The sequence below is a fragment of the Wasmannia auropunctata genome, unplaced genomic scaffold (genome assembly GCF_000956235.1).
Source record: "Wasmannia auropunctata unplaced genomic scaffold, wasmannia.A_1.0 LD336043.1, whole genome shotgun sequence".
NCBI lineage: Eukaryota > Metazoa > Arthropoda > Insecta > Hymenoptera > Formicidae > Wasmannia > Wasmannia auropunctata.
The window spans coordinates 1,158,427-1,165,633 of record NW_012026847.1 but is presented as its reverse complement, the minus strand read 5'-3'; positions in this window follow the sequence as shown (position 1 = coordinate 1,165,633).

Here is a 7,207-nt window from a genome sequence, read left to right as displayed (position 1 = left end):
ATAATATACACTGATAATTAGTGATGATTTCACTGATTCACTTTTAGAGAGAAGAAGATGAAATTGACAAATACAAATCACTCTCTCTTTCTCTGTAGAGAGATTGAGATAGAGAGAGAGAAAGAGAGAGAGGGCTGAGAATATAAATGTTTTAAAATTACTTTATAATTCTCTCTTTTTATGATATAAAAGTTAAAAAAGTTCACAAATGTACATAAATAAAATATAAAAGCAATGCTAATTACTGACATAATTCGAAAACATCAAATCGTGCATCGTATAATACTTTTACTTTGACAGCAACTGTTTTTATCAATTTAGACTTCAAACGTAATCTATGTTCAGCTCGTTACCTGTGAGACGGAGGTGGCGATGCTTGAGCGGCGCAAGTTAGCGCGAGCGACGATTTTGCATTTCTTACATAAGTGCTGCTTTTCGCGTCGCTCTGAAAAGCGGGCGCCTTCGATCCCACGGGCTCTGGAGCGAAGCGAAAAAATCACGCGCGTTTGAATATTCCGTCTATAATCTTTTATTCTCTCAATTACCTGAACGACGGTACAGGGAACCCCTGCGCAGGACATTGCAAGCTCGATGCGCTTCCCGCGGCGCGTATAAACGAGTGGACGCGATCGTCACTCGAGAATTTCGGTCCCTTCGCTCCCAACGGTTCTGGCAATGCAAGAATCGCACATGGATCGATTTCCATGAATTGAAAAAAAAGAGCTATACCGAAAAACTCGTGTTTTCGAGTAAAAACAAAATTTCCGGGAAAAATAAAGCGAGCCTCGATTGCCTTTCCATAATCGTTCTGTCAGCACCACGAACTCTCATTAATAACGCAAAAATCAATAAAGGGCACAATGACGCTTTAAGTACCTGAACGCTGGTACTGGGTGACCCTGCGCTTGGCACTGCATCGCGAATCCGGCAGTCGATTTAGTACGCAGCCATCGTTTCACGTCGCCCGTGACGGAAGGCGCCTTACTGCCTACCGGTTCTTTACGCAAATAAATTACAGACCTTTGTTGTACAAACATATTAGAGAAATAAAAAAATTATACTAAGATATCGATTTACTTTCCGATCAAATAGATATTGTTGTTAAACGCGATTAAGAAAAGAATTGTTTCAGCCGATATAATTCGCCCTTACATGATTTACCTGAACGCTGGCACAGGGTAAGCCTGCCCTTGGCACAGAATCACGATGTGTGTACCGGTGCGCCTTTCCATCAGACTGCCCTTCTCCCCCAAAATCGAGGGCGCTTTAGTGCCGACCGGTTCTATCGACGTTACAATACATTTTAATCGCTCAGAAAAAAAAGGGATCGCGCGGGAGCAAATCGTTACCTAAAACTGGGCACAGGGTGGCCCTGACCCGGGCACGTCAGTACCACGCTGGATCTCGCGATCGTCTCTTTCCACCCGCGTTTCATTTCGCCGATCAGCGCCGGTGCTTTACTTCCGATCGGCTCTGACGATTCAGAAAACGAAATCGAAAGTGAAGAAAAAAGCTCATTCATAAAAAAATTTTTTTATCTTTTTTCAAAAAAAAACTTTTCCGCTTTTTTTTCAAGATTATATGTTTATTCCTGCGTTCAAAAAAATTTACCTAAAACTGGGCACAGGGTGGCCCTGAGCTGGGCAGAACAATATGACCACGTTGCCCGCCTCTCTTTCCTTCCATCCACCTTTCAAATCCCCGGTCAACGCCGGCGCTTTGCTGCCGACCGGTTCTGGCGAACAAAAGCCAGTCGAGAAATCAGAAAAAGTGGCACGCAAAACGTGTTCATTAACTGCGGATAACTTTACCTAAAGGAGGGTACAGGATATCCCTGCGCCGGGCACGACAACACGGCGTTGGAGTGCGCTCTTTTCCTCAACCATCCAGCTCTTAACTCGCTGAGAGCCGGGGCTTTAGTTCCAATCGGCTCTGACAATTACAAACGTGCATGATAAACCAACTCGAACTTTAAAAACAAAAATTAATCGTACATGCTTACGGCTGTGTTAATCAATTGTACATACTCGAGCTTTAATTAGTCCTTCTATTTGAATTAAAAAAAAAATTCTTGCGTTTATAAACAATAAGTTGCAAATTCAACAAATCAAAAATAATAAGATTGAAAGTGAACAATTTTTAACTTAAGGTCGACGTATATAAACTTTGTAGAGCTTAAATTAAAGTTTAACCTAAATTAACACCGATCGGATCTAATTTACGCTCTATGCAATTACCTAAAGGAGGGTACAGGATAGCCTTGCGCCGGGCAAAATAATACGACAGCGGACCGCGCTCCGGTCTCCAGCAGCACGCCCTTCACGATGCCGATTAACGCTGGCGCTTTGCTTCCGACTGGCTCTAATCATTTATGCAACGATTGCTCAGCAGGCTGGTATTTTTACTCGACGCGAACGCTTGTCGTGTTTTTATGTAACCTTTCTGATGGGAACAGGAGACCCCTTCGGTAGCGAGAAACGGAGCGGAAAATCGGAGCAGAAAACGGCGCGAGATAGAGATAAAACGTGAAACGAAGGAAGCAATAACTTGTGCTTGATTCGCAATTGATCTCCAGTTCTAACTGAAACGTAATTCGTTGTTTTCTTTGGTAAGATATATATATATATATACCTATATATATATATACATGTATATGTAGAAGCTATACCTAAAGGAAGGTACGGGATATGCCTGTGCTGGACACGGTAATACGACACTGGACGCTCTGGTCTTTTCCATCCACACACCTTTCACGTCGCCCGTAAATGCAGGCGCCTTGCTGCCCACAGGTTCTAATGTATAAAGAGACATGCCGGTAAACAATAAGAGAATCGTCTTTTATCATCAAAGGGACAGGGGACCCTTCTTCGATCAATAGAGCAATACGAAATCAATGAAACCAAGCCACGTGACTCGCGTGTTAATTTTAGAACAATCGATAAGATATAACTCACAATTAAAAGCTTGACACAAACGTAAATGCGCATTTATAATTAAATAACGTGTTTGATGAAAAATATAATAAAATCGCTGAAAAATTGAAATAGAAAATAATGCGCAGTGTGCATGTTTAATTTCTTAAAAAAATTAAAAGAGACACGGAATGCGAATTTACCTAAACGAAGGTACCGGATAGCCCTGCGCAGGGCAAAACTGTACAACGCTGGAAGCGGCTTTGCTATTCATCCAACCTCCTTTCAAAGTGCCCGTCAACGTCGGCGCTTTGCTTCCCACTGGCTCTGACAATTTATAGACAGACACGATCATGCCACATGAGAATCACTTATATAGCTATCGCTATCGCTCGGTCTACGACCTTAGTAATTGTGCGCATGTATATACCTATACGTTGGCACTGGGAACCCCTGCGCGGGACAGAACAGGGTCAGATCGTCTCCACGAACGCGATGGTACCAAGCTAGCTTCGCGTCGTTCGAGAACTTCGGCTTCTTCGTGGCGACCGGTTCTAATTACACGATTACAGGCAGGGTAGTGAAACTCTCTCTCCTCGCATGCCGCGGGAACGATTCGATTGCTCTATATCTACGGTCCGCGGTACTTGCGTGCATGTATGTACCTATACATTGGAACTGGGAACCCCTGCGCGGGACAGAACAGGGTCAGATCGTCTCCACGAACGCGATCGTACCAGGCCTTCTTCGCGTCGCTCGAGAATTTCGGCTTCTTCGTGGCGACCGGCTCTGATTATAAGATAGCGGCAGAAATACAAATGAAATTCTCCACGCATGCAGCTGCAAGAATTCTCTATCTTGCTCTCTATTTACAGACGTCAAACAGCTCATGTGCATGTATACCTATACGCGGGAACTGGGAACCCCTGCGCGGGACACAGCAGGGTCAGATCGTCCCCTCGAGCGCGTTCGTATCCAGAAAACTTTGCGTCGTTCGAAAATTTCGGCTTCTTCGTGGCGACCGGCTCTAATGGTACGATAGACGAATGAAATAAGACTCTCCCCTCGCATGCCATGACCAATCGCTTATACCGCTCTATTTAGAAGGCTTTAGAGTACTTGCGCGTGTACCTATACGTGGGAACTGGGAACCCCTGCGCCGGACACAACAAGGTCAGATTGTCTCCTCGAACGCGATCGTACCAAGCCAGCTTTGATTCGCTCGAGAACTTCGGCTTCTTCGTGGCGACTGGTTCTAATTACATCGAGAGGCATGAAGCAATCATCGCACACATGACTGTATGTCAGATTCTAACGCGTAAGCATTTCAAAAGCTAGGAAATCCGAATAACTATGCTGAGAATGGTGCGTTAAATTTTCCCATCTATTACTACTGATAATTTTTTACGAAGATATTGAACTGCGAAGGCACGTATCGTGTGTGACTTGAAATCGTTAATGACAATGCAATTATCGGGTACCTGGTTACAGGAATAGGATGCCCCTGCGCGTTACACGGCATGCTCACTTCCAATCCGCGATTGCGAACAATGGAGAACGTTTTAACGTCTCCAATAAATGCGGGCGCTTTGCTCCCCATCGGCTCTAATGAGAAAATAAAAGACGTCACGAAAAAATGTGTGCGCTTTATGAACCCTCGGACAGAGTTCCCCCCGTCGGCTTTTCGTCGCGATTGTTCAGCGAAAGATGTGAAGGAAAATTCAACCAAGCTCCTTCCTCTTTATATAACAAGTAAATATTGTGTAATATGGTAAATAACATAAGAATGCCAAAAATAAAATGTTTTAACACACACACACGCACACGCACGCGCGCGCGCGCATATATATATTAAGGTGGGCCGGAACATTTTTTTTTTTAATCGATTAGTAATACCCCCCAAAAGTTAGCTATGGACCTCAATATAGTCTGGATAAAGTTTCATCAATCGATTAATATCTTCAGATTGCCCCTCGACTTTGAAATTAGTAAGTTTATGCATTTCTTACAAATTTTTAAAACAGCTGTGTGTTTTCTTTACACCAATCAATTCATCTCATTATTCTGTGTCTAAAAATATTAGGTACCATTATCAAAAAATCAATAGTTTACAAAATATTTTATATTATATATCGAAATATAGCATAATAAAGTATAAAATATCTCGTAAAATATTGATTTTTCGATAAGTTTATCTTAATATACTTTTATATGCAGGATAATTAGAGGAATCGTATTATGTAAATATATATATATATATATAATTCCGTTTAAAAAAATCGATGTGATTTTGATCTGATCTTAACGACGTCACTTAAGATAAAATTAATGATATTTTCTTATGTATATCCCCGTACAATTTTTATTTGAAACATTTTTCCATATCTGTCATATTTGTCGAGAAATCTTAATGTATTATTTAAGAATATATTTCGGATCCGTCATTTTAAAATGTATACTTCTGACCTCGGATTCGTGTTTAGCGACAAAAAAACAACAGGTAATACTAAACTGTACTAAAATTCAAATATGTTTTCGAATTTTGACACATCTATGAAGAAATGCATAAACTTATTAACTGCAAGGTCGATGGGGAACCTGAAGACATTAATCGATTTCGATGAAATTTTATCCAAATCCTGTTGAGGACCATAGCTAATCGATTTTCAAAAGAAATTTTTTTTTATCCACCCTACATATATATTATTGTATAATATGTATTTTAAATGTATCTAAAATCATTCCTGAATTCTGATATTCATAAAATGATTTCACAGATAGACGGCACAGGAAAATTGGCTATAAAATGAAGTTACTATCACTTTTAGAGATCGATGTTACTTGAATCCTTATTAAATGTCGTACCTAGACACGGGAGGAGGATGGCCTTGGGCATTGCACGGAAGACTGACTTCTGCGTTCGCTTTCCGCGCCAATAAAGATATCTTTGCTTCGCCGGCAAAGGCAGGCGCCTTACTTCCGACAGGCTCTAAAGAATATCGACTTGCCATTACTACTCCAATTCTTGCTTGCATATTTGAAGCGGGGACAGGGCCTTTCCCTTGCCAACAACGAATTATTATGCATTAAGCATTATTAAATTCGCCTTTTATAGAACGGTCCATTTATGAGATAGAATTTAATAGTTTTTTATGCTCGGAGTAAAAATAATTAAATATTATTGTTTTGACGACGCTTCCTTATATCCTTATTAACTAATAATGCCGTAATAACCTCGTACCTAGATACTGGAGGAGGATGACCCTGAGCATTACAAGACAGACTAACGTCCGCGTTCGCTTTTCGCACCAGCAGAGATAACTTCGCGTCGCCCGCAAATGCGGGTGCTTTGCTTCCGACGGGCTCTAAAGAACGTCAATTTATTTAGAAAGTTACCTTTCTACACACACAACCTTACACCTTGCGCGGGAACAGGGTTTCCCCTCGAAAATGAAGCTCGACCTTGGTCGATCGATATAAATTAATTCTGCCTCTTCCGAATCTCATCCATATCGATGCGAAACGGTTTTTTTTTCTTTTATTTCACAAAGTCAACCTTTGTCAACTAATTAAATAAAAAAAAAAAACTGTTACCTAGTCGTCGGCACAGGGCTTCCCTGGGCGGCACAGAAAATACTAATGGGCTGTCCTTCGTGTCTTGCGATCGTACGACTCAAATCGTCCGACGTTAATCTAGGCGATCTGGCGCTTATCGGTTCTGAAAATTCGATCGCAAAATTGGATCCACGCATAAAGCACCTCTCACGGAAAATTACCTGGCGATTGGGATGGGAAATCCCTGAGCGTTGCAGGCAAGCACCACGTCCGTACCCATACGCCTAGGATAGGCTCTAGAAGTGTCATCGGTGGAGAAAATCGGCGATTTAAACCCGACCGGTTCTACGAGAGAACAACGTGACGGAAACGATCATTTTTACGCGGCAACTCTCGCGACATCGCGAACAGTAAGAGGGAATTATCAGTTGAGAAATCGGAAGAAATTTCTTGCGATTGAAAATTATTATAAATAGGAAATTCAACGTTGAACGTATTAAAATATTTCAATTATTTTAATACGATTTTGCGGAACGCCGACAGAATGCATCTCACCTTGAAATTGGAACAGGGTAACCTTGCACCGGGCACATCAAGTTCGCTGCGCCATGCGCCCTGGCCTCCATGAATTCGACTTTACGCACACTCGGCAATTTCGGCTTCGCGCTCGACGTCGGTTCTATAAAGAGGTGCACGAGGACGCGAATAAGCCTTATTAGGCACGAAGACTAGTACTGACC